Below are 15,123 nucleotides of genomic sequence, written 5' to 3' on the forward strand. Positions count from 1 at the left end.
GTTGGATAGCGTAGGGGTAAAAATTACTATTCCCACTCCAGAGAGTGCAACAGTAGGGAAAGCTTTGGATAGCGTAGGGGTAAAAATTACTATTCCCACTCCAGAGAGTGCAACAGTAGGGAAAGCTTTGGATAGCGTAGGGGTAAACATTGCTATTCCCACTCCAGAGAGTGCAACAGTAGGGAAAGCTTTGGATAGCGTAGGGGTAAACATTACTATTCCCACTCCAGAGAGTGCAACAGTAGGGAACGCGTTGGATAGAGTAGGGGTAAACATTACTATTCCCACTCCAAAGGGTACAACAGTAGGGAAAGCGTTGGATAGCGTAGGAGTAAAAATTACTATTCCCACTCCAGAGAGTGCAACAGTAGGGAAAGCATTGGATAGTGTAGGGGTAAAAATTACTATTCCCACTCCAGAGGGTGCAGCAGTAGGGAAAGCGTTGGATAGCGTAGGGGTAAAAATTACTATTCCAACTCCAGAGGGTGCAACAGTAGGGAAAGCGTTGGATAGCGTAGGAGTAAAAATTGCTATTCTAACTCCAGTGAGTGCAACAGTAGGGAAAGCGTTGGATAGCGTAGAGGTAAAAATTACTATTCCCACTCCAAAGGGTGCAAAAGTAGGGAAAGCGCTGGATAGCGTAGGGGTAAAAATTACTATTCCCACTCCAGAGGGTGCAACAGTAGGGAAAGCGTTGGATAGCGTAGGAGTAAAAATTATTATTCCCACTCCAGAGGTTGCAACAGTAGGGAAAGCATTGGATAGCGTAGGGGTAAAAATTACTATTCCCACTCCAGTGACTGCAACAGTAGGGAAGGTGTTGGATAGAGTTAGGGGTAAAAATTACTATTCCCACTCCAGAGAGTGCAACAGTAGGGAAAGCGTTGGATAGCGTAGGGGTGAAAATTACTATTCCCACTCCACAGGGTACAACAGTAGGGAAAGCGCTGGATAGCGTAGGAGTAAAAATTACTATTCCAACTCCAGTGAGTGCAACAGTAGGGAAAGCGTTGGATAGCGTAGAGGTAAAAATTACTATTCCCACTCCAAAGGGTGCAAAAGTAGGGAAAGCGCTGGATAGCGTAGGGGTGAAAATTACTATTCCCACTCCAAAGGGTGCAAAAGTAGGGAAAGCGCTGGATAGCGTAGGGGTAAAAATTACTATTCCCACTCCAAAGGGTGCAAAAGTAGGGAAAGCGCTGGATAGCGTAGGGGTAAAAATTACTATTCCCACTCCAGAGGGTGCAACAGTAGGGAAAGCATTGGATAGCGTAGGAGTAAAAATTACTATTCCCACTCCAGTGACTGCAACAGTAGGGAAAGTGTTGGATAGCGTTAGGGGTAGAAATTACTATTCCCACTCCAGAGAGTGCAACAGTAGGGAAAGCGTTGGATAGCGTAGGGGTAAAAATTACTATTCCCACTCCAGAGAGTGCAACAGTAGGGAAAGCATTGGATAGCGTAGGGGTGAAAATTCCTATTCCCACTCCACAGGGTACAACAGTAGGGAAAGCGTTGGATAGCGTAGGAGTAAAAATTACTATTCCAACTCCAGTGAGTGCAACAGTAGGGAAAGCGTTGGATAGCGTAGAGGTAAAAATTACTATTCCCACTCCACAGGGCACAACAGTAGGGAAAGCGCTGGAACCCAAAACAATAAAATAACAAACTATCAAATTTTTAATTACATTTAATTTCCAATATAAACATAAATAATATATACATTTAAATATTGTATTATTAACAAAGATAATAAAAAACATATATATTTACACATTATTTAACACTATAACATCCGCCACACACCTAAAAATAATTACACAATTACATTTAATATTTACTAATTAAATAATGATAATTATATATTATTTTAAATAATTAATTAATTATTTAATTGACAGATTTCACACCATATACACTTATAAACACCACAACACAAACCTAAATTTGATTACACATTTACAATTAATAATGAATTAATGGTAATTAATTTATAAAGTATTTAATAATCAATCAATAACAATGTAATTACTTCACACCATTTACACATATAAACTCCACTACACACACCTAAAATTAATTAAACAATTAACATAATTATTTAACATAATTAATTAATTACCATAATTAATTAATAATTGACTAATTGAAATTAATTAACAAATAATTAATAAATTAACACATTAATTAATCAATTAATTTTATATATTTAAATTACTTCCCACCCTATTCCCCTATAAACCCACAACCCGCTATGGAACTAATAACACAAAATTCAACATAATATACATTAATAACTATTAAAATTCAACAACATATATTAAAATGACAAACAATTCTCATTAAAAACTCTAAAATACATGACATTATTAAAAAATCGATATTTTTGTAAACTATATTTTTGTAAACGATATTTATTACAACTATGTTATTGTTATCGATATTACTTATCTGTCTGTCGATATTCTGTTGAAACTATATTTTTGTTATCGATATTTCTTCAATTCGATATTTCTGTGGCGATATTTATGTCAGACGATATTTCCCTGACGATATTCCTGCTCTGCACCAAAGAGGTGAAGCTTGACTCTTCAGCCACGAGGTCCAGGAGGTGTTGACAATGACCAAGAGCTGGATTCGAGCTGTCCCACGAAGGATCTAGCTGACTGCGGTGTCGGAATCCTGATTGGACCCAACAAGCCTTGGCAACAGCAATCCATGGAAGATGCCAAGATTGGCTTTGATGCAGACCAGCAAGGTTTGAGGAAACCCTCCATTGGAGAGGAGTGGGAGCAAGCCTGGAGCAATCAGGAAAGCTTAGTAAATCAAAGATTGGCCTTCGAGGGAGCTCATTAGCCAATGGACTAGGATCTGTGAAGGCACCTCAAGCTGAAATGCACAAAGCAGCCCCACGGAACACTCGTGAAGTGTAGGCCTCTGAGCTTCAGTGCAAAAGTTGCTCGGGGAAGGGGCTAAAAATACACCTATGCACAACTTCGGGATACCTCGGGAAGTAGGTGCAGTTGCAAAGATGCAGGATGTCCAGGAGTTCTGGTCCCACGTCTCTCGTGTCTGCTACGGGACTCAGCTTTGCTGGGAGCTCAGGTTACCATCAGAGATGTCTGGAAGTCTGTGTCCTGTGTCGCAGATTCTTCGGGAACCGGTGGGAGCCTGAAAATGCAGACTGGCAAAGATGCAGTTGGTGCCTGTTTGGGCAGGGTGGCCACTCCTTGACAACAAGGGAGATTTCTTCCATCTTGCAGTCGATATGGAAAGTCGAGGGTCCAAGATGTATGTTGCAGAGTTTCGTTCAGGGTAATCTAAAGTCCTAGGGACTGCGATCCTATTCTTATAGCAAGATTAGGGGTTGGGCTATATCTAAGGTCCCTCCTATGGGTGGACCTATGGAGGGGGTGGTAACACCCCTTCCCCTTTGTCCAGTTTTGTGCCAGACCTGGGGCTGAGTGCCCCAGCAACCGGTTTGAACTGTGAAATGCATGGAGCACCCAGTGTGCCCCAGGCAGTGTCTGAAAAGCATTCACTGAATGCAATCCTCCCTGCCCCAATACACTAAAGCCTGCCTGGGGAGGTGCCAGCACCTCCCTGGACAGGAAACCTATTGTCCAAGCCTCCCCTGCTGGAGTTTTGTCCAGCAGCAGGAGGTCAGACTCATGTCTGTGGCAGCAGCATCCATTTTGTGATGCTGGGGCTCTGTTTAACATTAACCCGGTTTACCAGTAACTACATGTCTTCTCCCTCTAGAAGGGTGGAATGCTACCTCCGCCGCCATAACTGGTGGGGGGTAGTATTCCAAAGTGTTTGACACCTTACACGCCATGTTTTGATAAAGCCAAACCAAAGTTAGCATTAACTGTGAGGATTATAATGCACTTAAGAGTATATGGTATGGCTTTATCATATAACAGCTATAAAGAGATGGTTCTGAAAGCTGCAGAGGGGCTCAGCTCATGCTAGGGCACCCTCTCTCACAAAACCAAGCACTCTACCTCCAGGATTGTCAAGGCCTGCCATAGGAGTGACTTATAGGTTAATATGTGCCTACCTATATATATATATAGATAAAGGTATACTGTATCTAAGTAAGGGGTGATTAAACCACCTTACCCAGGCTGCAGGTGCAGACCTGTGGTGTCAGTTTGGAAGGCTAACCAGGGGTGGCACAATACATGCTGAGGCCTCTGGGGTCCCTAAGCCGGACCATGTGTCTTTAAAATCAGAATCAGCGCCAAGACGCCCACGGGCAATCGTGCGCTTTATAAAATAATAAATAAAATCAATCAAATCTATGCCCTGGGTACCTAGGGTACCATATATAGGGGCTCACAAGGGTGCTCAGTAACCAATCTGGTATGTACCTAAAGTACATGGTATCAATTTAGAGAGAGAACAGCTGGGCTGATTAGCAGGACCACAGCCAGACTAAAGTCGAAAAAACAGTGAATCACAGTGAATCACAGCAAAAAGTGGGGGTAACCATAGGAAGCAGACCCTACTCTCCTACAAATGTTGCAATAGAATTATCGGCACTTTGGCTGCAATAAAGTGCCGTTAACTTGGTGATAAGTTCTTGAGAATATGCCCCAAAGTGTACTGGTGGGCCCACTGACTCTAGCTCGTAGCCGGGGTCTCTATGGTTGTGTGCTGCTTAATGAACTGGTGCATCTCAATTTTTGAGGGGTGTGACAAGAAATGAAAAAATGGGACAAGAAGGCTAGCTACACAAGTATTCGCCTTGTGACATCAAACATTTAAAAACCCCTGACTTTTGACCAAAAATTGCAAAGGTCTCCTGGATGACAATGAAAAACCAGATCTGTCTCAGCGAATCCAGGACACCTGGTCACCCAGGGGAAACCCCAAGGGAGATATCTGGACTCAACATCATGCTGAGGCCTCGCTGCTTATTGGCTCCCTGCGTGTGTGCTGAGGAGTCTTTTAGGGATTTACCATCCCAGGTGCACGGGAATCCTGGTTCCCACCACCAAGGATAGCTTCATTTTGGAACTGAAAGTGGGCTTTCATTGGTGTGGAGGCTTTTGTCTTCTGTGGCCCCTTTGGGACTTCATGCCATGAAGGAAACATTGGCCCTGGACATGGTGCACGAGAATGGTAAACTTTTGACTTGGCCATTGAAATGCCTACTATTTGACTTTGGATGTGGGACATGGGTGGCTCTTTTTAAACAGTTTTCGGTGATGCCCCCTCGTCAGACGGCCCTGTCTCTGTGGTGTAGCTAGCCACCCCTACCCTGGGGGCTCAGCCACAAAGTGGACCCCTTGAGACCACCCCTTGAGTCCACCTCTTGATGACAAACTTGGTGAGAGCCCCAATCAACATAGCACTTGAAGGAGAGTTGGGTCTGCTTCCTATGGGCATCCCCACTTCTTGCTGTGATTTTCTGTTTTTTCGACTTTAGTGTGGCTGTGGGCCTGCTAATCAGACCCCCAGCCCAGCTGTTCTCTCTCTAAATTGATACCATGTACTTTAGGTACATACCTAATTGGGAATTTGGCCACCTTTGTGAGCCCCTGTATAGTGTGCCCTAGGTACCCAGGCCTACCAGGGGCTGCAGCATGTATTATGCCACCCCTGGCTGGCCCTCTGTTGGACTTGGCCCTTCTGGCAGGTTCACCCCTAAACTTTTTGCTTTTGATGGTGACCTGGTGATGGTGATTTTTGTGTTCTGCGCACTTTTACTGTGTCCCAGTGGAAAGTTCGTGCGCACTCTGAGTGCAAGTGGTGAGATAGGCCTGCCCTCCCATAGGAATGCATGGGGAATGTATGTGTCCCTGGTAGTTCCTGATGCGTGGGGTGTGCAGAGTCGAGTCTGGTATGTGCGGACTTGTGTGATTAAATGCTGCGCAATGATGTATGATGCATGATTGTGTCTAGTGTAGAAGCGCCACTTCTACAAGTTGGCATGTTTGTGTCTGTGCAGTGAAGGTGCTGGCTTGTGATTGGCTGGAGCTGGCTGGGATGCCAGGCTCCATGAGTCATGATGGGTCTGCCCGGTGGTGAGTGTGGAGATTAGCATGCTGATGGCTAAGGAGGAGTGCACCTGGTTCCTGGATGGGGCTGGGCTTTCCCCACACAATGCTGGCTCCGCCCCCTGTGGTGCGTCTAACGACCCTAGCCTCCCTAGTGAATGAAAGGGGTGGTTGAGCCATCAAGGGTGCTCCAAAACCAGCTGCGACTGGTTTCTCCCCCACCCTGCACCCACAGGCAAAGGGTTTTTCAGTATAAGAAGGGGCTGTGTCCCCTTACAATCTGTTCTTTCCTGGTCCTACTTGAGGGGGGCTGCTGCTGGCGCCAGGAGGAACCGCCACTTGGGACTGGCTTTCTGCCTGGAGGGCCCAGTGAGCTGGCCCCTGGCCCAGCCTTGCCCCCCCATCTTGCTGCATTCTTACAAGGACTTTGTTGCTGGACTTTCCCTATAGCGCCTGGAAGTGCTGTTGATTGTCCAAAAGCGCTTGGGAGCTCTTTATTTGCTTTATCTTTACCTAAGCGCCTGGAAGCGCTTTATTTGCCACTTACAGCGCTTGGGAGCGCTTTGTTTGTAAAAGCAGGTACCTACCCGGCATTTGCCTGCGTGCTGCGTGGCGGAGCAGAGCGGCGCAGGTGCCACACCGCTCATTGCCGCACTTTCCCAGCCGGTGCCCACCCGGCATTGCCCCACTGGTTTGCTGCCCCAAGCGAGTGCCCACCTCGAGATCACCGCCGCAGCCCGGGACAACCGATCATCGCCGCCCGGCCCGCGACCAGGAAGTCAGGCAGGCCGGGGGCAGGCCTCCGGGACAACTGGAACCGGAAGTAGGAGGGCGGGAGCCTACCCCGCCTCCCACGGAAGAGCCGCGGCGCGAGAAGCAGAATCGCTGCAGGTGGGGCTCCGGTGCCTGACGGAGAGCCCCGCGCTGCCCACAGACGAAGGAGGAAGCCGGTCCCCGACGACTGAGAAGGAGAGCGCCGAGGTGCGGGAGCTCTCCTGTGTCCCGGGAGCAGAGAAGCAGCCGCCTGAGACAGGAGCCCGGTAAGGTGGGGGCTTGGGGTTGTTGCCTAGAGTTCCCTCGGGCCGCCCCACGTGGCAGCGGGCTGCCCCTGCATTCCGGGGCACCCTGTGTCAAGAGCCCCCATTGTGAGGAGCCTAGAGAGGCTCGTGGCTGCATTTTTTGTTTATTTGGAGGCTCACGGGCAATCGCGGGTTCAGAGTCCCCAGTGGGAGACTCCTACAACGGGGGCATAGTTGTTCAGCCCTGCGAGGCTCCCCGCATCAGTAGTTCGAGCCCAGAGAGAGGCTCAGGGGGCCACAGTTGTTACAGAGCCCCGAGAGGCTCCGGCAGCATTTTGGTTGTTAGAGCCCCGAGAGGCTCACAGCGCCGCATTTGTTGCCAAGCCCACGAGGGGCTCAAGGCGCTATTTGTTCACGGAGCCCCGTGGCTCCAAGAGGGCACCAGTGTGAGAGAGCCCACGGGAGGCTCCAAACCGCCCATTTGTATTTACGAGTCTGCGAGTCTCGAGGCGGTGTTTCTTTACTTAGAGCCCAGTGGGGCTCAGGGGGCAAAGTGGTGACGAGCCCTGAGAGGCTCTTGAGTGCCCCCATTGTTGGTTAAGAGCCCAGCGAGGCACACAGGGGCCAGTCATTTGTTTAGAGCCCTGAGAGGCTCAGGGGGACCTTTTATTTGTTCAGGGCCTGGAAGGCTCCAACGTTGTCCCCAACATTATCCACAGCTGCCTAGCACTTCGTGGGCTGCTGCCACGTTTAGGCCCCTGACATTGGGACACAGGGCGTCTTAGCCCCAACAAGGCCAGTTGGCCTAGGGACAGTCACAGGTGGTGACTAATGTGAGTTTGCGCAACTTGTGATTTACTTGCTAAGGTGATTTTTGCGCAATTGTGTTCTTTGATACACCTCTGAATGTTTTTAGGCATCATGTGTTTTCCTCCCCTGCACCTCTGAATGTGTTGTTTATGCATCATGTGCCTTGTTCCTTACACCTCTGAATGTATGTTATGCATCATGTGTTATGTGCTTATACCCCTACAGGTATTGTAATACTTAGGTGGTTGTTTTTCTCCTAGTGCAGGTGGTGCTAGTGAGGTCCTGGTTCCCTGCGTGACCTGTTCCTTAAGTGGTTAGGATTGCGTAGGGGGGTACTTAACCGTTACCAGTAGTTACTGGTTGTGTACTTTATGTTCTAATTTGTGCTACAGTGATTTTATATTCTAAGTTCTAAAAGTGCTGATTCCTGACAGTGGTCCATGTGGCCCTGTCTTGTACATATCCCCTGTAAATTCTGCCCGTGCCTGTTGGCACATTGTAAAGTGTGTGTTTTCATCTAATGTGTTTTGGTGTAATACAAAGGCTATTTTTACATATAACCTTGTGTGGAGTTTCCTTTGTGGTGGGCCTTGGGTGTTGTTGCTGGGGGTGCGTGCGCAAACACTTTACTCATATTGCCTCAGAGTTTAGCCTTACTGCTCGTGCTACATTACCAAGGGGGTGAGCAGGGGTTATCTTGGCGTATAACTCCCTTGCCCTGACATGGAAGTGGTGGTCTCTGACTGACTTTGGCGCAAGCCCTGGCCAGCCAGGGATCCCATTTCTAACACCCTCCAAACTGACACCACAGGCTGATCACTCAGCTTGGGTAAGGTGGTGTAATCACCCCTTACTTAGATATAGTATTCCTATATCTACCCTTATATATAGACACATATACACCTATAAGTCACTCCTATGGCAGGCCTTGACAATCCTGGAGGCAGAGTGCTTGGTTTTATGTGAGAGGGTGCCCTAGCATGAGCTGAGCCTGTCTGCAGCTTTCGGAACCATCTCCTTATAGCTGTTCTATTATATAGCCATACCATATACTCTTAAGTGCATTATAATTAGGGCTCGCGGTTTTATGGTATTTATTTTTTGCCATTTCTGTATGTATTTATCCATATTTATTTTTGGGACATTATTTCTGTATTTATCCACATTTATTTTTGCCACAAGCAAAATACAACGGTACAGCTAGTATTTTTCCACATTTATTTAAAGTGACACTGCACTCTAACTACACAGGGAGAGAATTGAGTAACACCAATATAGTAACAAGCATATGATCATCCTTCAGTGTTAGCAAGTTTTTTGTTTTTTTAAGTTTTTGTGGCATATATATTTGTATTAAAAAATAAAAAAAATCTGTTGCACCAGTTTGCCAGAGTCAGACCTATTGACTTTGCCAGTGCTTGTTTTCCTTCAACGTTATATGTTGCAGTAAATAGCTGGACTGCCAGTGAAGTGACAGAATCGTAGTCTGGCCAGGTGTGGTTTTGAACTGTGGATGACAGATGCAGTCAGTAGGACCTAGCCAGGTGTGATCTTGTTCACTTTTTACCCTGCCCAGCCCGTTCTGGGGATTGAGAACGCCGTGGTGAAAAATGGCTGCATTCTTCGGCTGCCATGCAGATATCTGCAGCCAAGGATAATACATTATTAAAATACCCTCTGATTCCCTCACGTCCTTGCTGCTGAAATAGCTCATACGGTTAAGCGCCAGCTGCTGAAATCTATGTTCACACTGCTATTACGGGTTCCTATCCTGGCTGGTCCACTCAGCCTTTCATCTGAGTGAGGTCGATTCAAGCCATTGAATTTGACAACAAAGGATCCATCACAGTGCAGATGCCTGTATGTTATGCTCTCTGCTGCCCCGGCTGGAGGTTGGTCTTATTGCGTGAGGACCAGGTGCTGCTTAGTGTGGCACATGCCATGTGTGATCGTGTTGTCTGACTGCCATGTGTAGCCTGGTTGGAGGTTACATCAACAGGGTTTACCTTGTTCCCCGGATAAAATGTGTGGCCAGCTTGAAGGGGGCTTGCCCCGTTGCAATCGTCCTGCCTTCTGCCAATCGTAACTGCATTAAATTGGGCACGCCAGGTGTGATCATGTTTCCAGACTGCCACGGGTTGCTAAGCAGGTCACGTGCCAGGTGTCAGCGTGTTGTCTCTGACTCCTCGTGGTGAGGTAATTCCAGAGAGAGCCCCCCCCTTCTCCGCCCCACTCTCCCCCTGCCCCCTCTCTATGTGGTCCCTCGGCTTGCTAAGATCAGAGAAGGATGCTAATAATCACACCTCTGCTGCCCTCCCGTTTAATCACACCTCTGCTGCCAGCCACGGGAGTGAAGTGCAGACTAGAGCATTTTAACAGACTTCGTTGTGCAGCCCCTGAGGAGCGAGATCAGAAAAAACTCTAATGGGACACAGGGAGAGTGTAAGAAAAGGGTAAGTAAATAGAAAATATTTTTTAGCACATTATTACAATCCATGATGTCACGCAGTCTTTATCCTCCACCGCAGCGGTCTCAGGCTTTCCACGCGGGTGTTCATGGTGTCCCAGGGTATAACGCACTCCCTCCAAGAGACTTCCTGGAGCGAGCTGCGTTTCTTCAGTCTCGCAACAATGGTGTAAATAGAGGCTCCTAATCTGACTCTGGCTGGGCCTCTTAGAAGGGGTGAAAGAACAACAAGGACTCATCAACAAGTAAATGGTCTTTTATAGACCTGTGAAGTACTCGGGTGCGGCTGGCAGCTCTGTGTGTGCCCGGAAGCTGTCTCAGCCCGGGCTGACTCCTCTTAGCCCACTAGTATTTTCCCATTTTTATATATAAATACAGATAAAGGAAAACTTGTTTTCCGTCTGTATTTATATGTAAAAATCCGTAAAAACGGAAAACCGGGAGCCCTAATTATAATCCTCGCAGTTAATGCTAACTTTGATTTGGCTTTATCAAAACATGTCGTGTAAGGTGCCAAACACTTTGGAATACTACCCCCCCCCCCACCAGTCCTGGCGGCGAGGGTAGCATTCCACCCTCCTAGAGGGAGAAGACATGTAGTTACTGCTTTACCCGGTTAAAGTTAAACAGAGCCCCAGCATCACAAAATGGATGCTGCTGCCGCAGACGTGAGTCTGACCTCCTGCAGCTGGGGAAACTCCAGCAAGGGAGGCTTGGACAATAGGTTTCCTGTCGAGGGAGGTGCCAGCACCTCCCCAGACAGCGTGTAGTGTATTGGGGCAGGGTGGGTTGAATGGAAAGATGCTTTTCCAGACACTGCCTGGGGCACACAAGGTGCTCCATGCAAAGCCCGGTTCAAACCAGTTGTTGGGGAACTCCAGCCCCGCTCTGGCGCAAAACTGGACAAAGGGAAAGGGCTGTAACCACCCCCTTCTCAGGTCCACCCATAGGAGGGAGGAGGAGCTCCCAAGACCTTGCTGGTCTGACTCAAAGCCAATCTTCACTTCCTGCGTGGATTGCGGTTACCAAGGCTTGTTGGGTCCAGTCCAGATACCGACACCGCAGTCAACTAGATCCTTCGTGGGACAGCTTGAATCCAGCTCCGGGCCATCGTCGACGCCTCCTGGTCCTCGTGGCTGCAGAGACAAACTCGACTTCTTCACCTGAATCAACTCGACATCGCCTGGTTCCTTCCTGGTCACTGGCTAGTGACCCAGACTCTGTCCCCTCTGCTTTCAGGTTTTTCTTGTCTCTGATCTACCCTTGAACCCACCCGGACACTTTTCCTCTGGTCGCCTGCAGCACTTCTTTGCAGATCTCCATAGTAAACATCGACAAAACCGGACACGAAAAGACACCTATGCACCCGGCTTCCCTGGGTGAGGTAACTCGAGTACTCCGGTGCTCCCGTGGGTGTTGACTCTCAAAGTGTCCTAGTTTAAAGGGGTTTTACCGTAGTTCATCCGGAAGTGTCCTTAAACAGTAATTTTGTAACTTCTTCGTTCTCCATTATAAGTCAATAGTAACTCGTGACTGTGTTTAGACACTGCACGCGTCTCCTGTGGGTCTCCTACTTCCTAACCTTTGGTTGTCTAGTGTAGCCCCAGCGATTCCCTAGGCCCTAGGCCGATTCACTATTTCTGAAGTGGTTCTTATACCACTTACTTAGTGTATGGTTTGTGAGGCCCCTACGGCAGAACTGTATTTGTGCAACTTATAGTATGCTTAATGAGTAGCTTGTGATGTATTTTGATCTCTGACCTCATAAAGAGTGCAGAGGGGTTGTGTTAGAAATGAATACATATATATTTGATATATACCTTGCGTGGTGTCCTTTCATTTGGTACTCAAGGGATTATAATTGGTAAAAAACAGCGTGCTTTACATGCTCTCTGAAGTCTTAGCCTGATGACTGCTGGTCCATGCTACCACTAGGATAGCTTGTCTATAAGGTTGACTTTACAACCGCCATCAATAAGGGTCGTTTAGACGGGTGCAAGGAGCCCACTAGAATAGTGGACATCATATGCCAGGCTAACTTCTCACAGCACTTAGCTGCTCTGAATTTCTGGACACAAGTGAAACATTTTGTCCTCCCGCTGTTGTCTTTTAGTCTTTAATTTCTCTTGATCTGGCACTAGTTTGAAGTGTTGGTTTCTAATCACGGTGCTTTAAGCTGTTGGGGTAATTCCTACTTGTGCAGGGCATTTTTAATTTTACTGCGTAGTTTGGCTCTGTGTTTATGTGAAGGCGCTCCCTTCCCACACTGTCACCCCTGTCTGCTGGTGCTGTGGCCCAGATCCCTGTTGTGTTGGATTCCCCGCATGGCTGCTGAAGCCACGTGCTCGCCCAATTGCTCGATCCAGACCTCCCTGTGACTGGATGTAGGGTGCATCCAGATTCCCCTGATCTTGATGCTGAAGAGGGCCATCCGTGGCATTTTGTGGCGGCTGGCTCTGGCTCATTGGTCCTGCTGCTTTTGCAGGACGTGGTAGGTCTTTAACTGGCATCTTTCTGCCGGCTGCTCTGGCCTATGGCAATAGTAGAGCTCCTTAGGGCCAATCTCCCTGGCCTCTACTGCCTTAGCCTGCATGGAACCCTTTGGTGTTTTGCTGTACAGCCCCTCTGGAGACTGGTGCCATCTGTACGGTTGTGGCCATCGCTACCCCCTTGATGGCAGTCTTTTTTCAAGCCAGTTTTGTGGTGTCTCCTTAGGCCTGCTTCTGTTTTTCTCTATTCTTTTCTTGCTTCTTTTTGTACTAGTGAAGGATGTGAGCCTGTATCTCCTGCCAGGGTTTGGTTTCTAAACATGACAGGGTTCATTACAGCCAGTTTAGAGATGGTCATCGCATAATGATGCATGGGTCCTCTATGTATCACAACAGCTGATGCACTTACACCCTTGGAGAATGGACTCCGAAGGTTGTAGGGGTGTCCCACTCATGCAGGGGCACCCTCACACTTATAACTGAGCACCCTGTCTTTGGGACTGAAAGGGCTACTAGAGGGTTGACTTAGGGGTTTTGAGAGTAGTGATGCTAGCTATAAGGGGCCTCATTTATGAAGGCCTTGCGCCACTGGTACGTCACAAATTCCCATTTGAAAAGTGACGCACCGGCGGCGCAAGTCCTTCATAAATAAGGCCCAAGGAACCTTATATCTTTTGTGAGAGGTGCAAGCACCACCTCACACAGGCTGCAATGGCAGGCTTGTAGTCAAGGTTTGTAGGGTCTCTTATGGGTGGCATAACACATGCTGCAGCCCATGGGGGACCCCTGGTGTACCTAGGCCCTAAGGCTAAGTCTTGAAGGAATGTAAAGCAGCTTGTTTTACCAGTCTATAATCTCGTAAATTACCAAATGAAAGGAGAACCACATCAGGTATATATATAAAATATATGTATCCCACTAGTCTCTTTATAAGGCTAGAGGCAAAAGTACATACAGTAAACATATTAACACAAAGTAAATTAGCACAATATACGTGGAGTCCGGCGGGAGCTTCTGCAAAGCAGGGGAGTCACTCCTTAAGCCCAAGGGAGATTCTTCCATCATCTAGTCTTTAATAGAGCATTGCATTTCCGGGATTTCTGTAGCAGAGTTTCGTCCGGGTGTAATCTAAAGTCCTGTTGCCAGGGATTCCTTACTTAGACTCAAGAAAGGGGTTGGACGTACTCTGGGGACCCACCTATGGGAGGGTTTAGAAAGAGGGGTGGCCACACCCATTCCCTTTGTCCAGTTTCACGCCGCAGCAGGGGCTGGTACCCCTGCAACTGGTTTAGACTGGACTACGCACAGGGACCCCAAATGTGCCCCTAGTGAAGACTTCAAAGCACTTTCAGAGTGCCCCCACCCAGACCCAATACACTAAAGCCTGTCTGGGAGTTGGTTACACTTCCCTGTGACATGAAACCTATTGTCCAAGCCTGCTCTGCCAGAGTTTTGGTCAGCAGCAGGAGGCCAGACTCGTGTCTGTGGCTGCAGCATCCATTTTGTGATGCCAGGGCTCTTTTAAACTGTTACCGGGTAGACCGGTGTGTATATGTCTCTCCCTCTAGAAGGGTGGAATTCTAACCCCCGCCGCCAGGACTGGTGGGGGGGGGGGTAGGATTCCAAAGTGTTTGACACCAAACACGACATGTTTCCAAAGTAAGCATTTACCACAAGGTTATAATGGACTTAACAGTATATGGTCTGGATGCATCAAAGAACAGCCCTGGAGAAGAGATTCCGAAGGCACCCTCTCACACAAATCCAAGCACCCTGCCTTCAGGATTCATAAGGCCTGCCATAGGGGTGACTGATAGGTTTCTATGTGCAGTGATTTAAGGTAGATGTAGGTAACCTATATCTTAGTAAGGGGTGCATGCACCACCTTACCCAGGCTGCAGTAGCAGTCCTGTGGTGTCATTTTGGAAGTCTTCCAAGGGGTGGCACGATACATGCTGCAGCCCCTGGTAGGCCTCTGGGCTACCTATGACCTTAGTACCTAGTGTAGAGGTATTTATCCTGTTACACAAGATGCATTCCATTCATGCACTCCTTTCCAAACTTTCATAAATTTGCATACAATTTTTTCAAATATTCAATAATTCATTTATTCGTAGTAGAGTTTTGTTAGAAACATATCATTATTTTCATGACTGTTCAACATATTCCATGTCTTATATTTTTTATGATGCTAGTATTGCCCAATGCATTTCAAGCGTATCGCCCTTCCTCAGGGGACTTCCATTACATCTAGAAACATTAATCATAAGTCTTAGTTAGTACCCAAATGAAACATAACAATCTCTGTGGAAAAAGGTTTTGAAATGAAA

Source organism: Lissotriton vulgaris, unplaced genomic scaffold, assembly GCF_964263255.1.
Source record: "Lissotriton vulgaris unplaced genomic scaffold, aLisVul1.2 SCAFFOLD_369, whole genome shotgun sequence".
NCBI lineage: Eukaryota > Metazoa > Chordata > Amphibia > Caudata > Salamandridae > Lissotriton > Lissotriton vulgaris.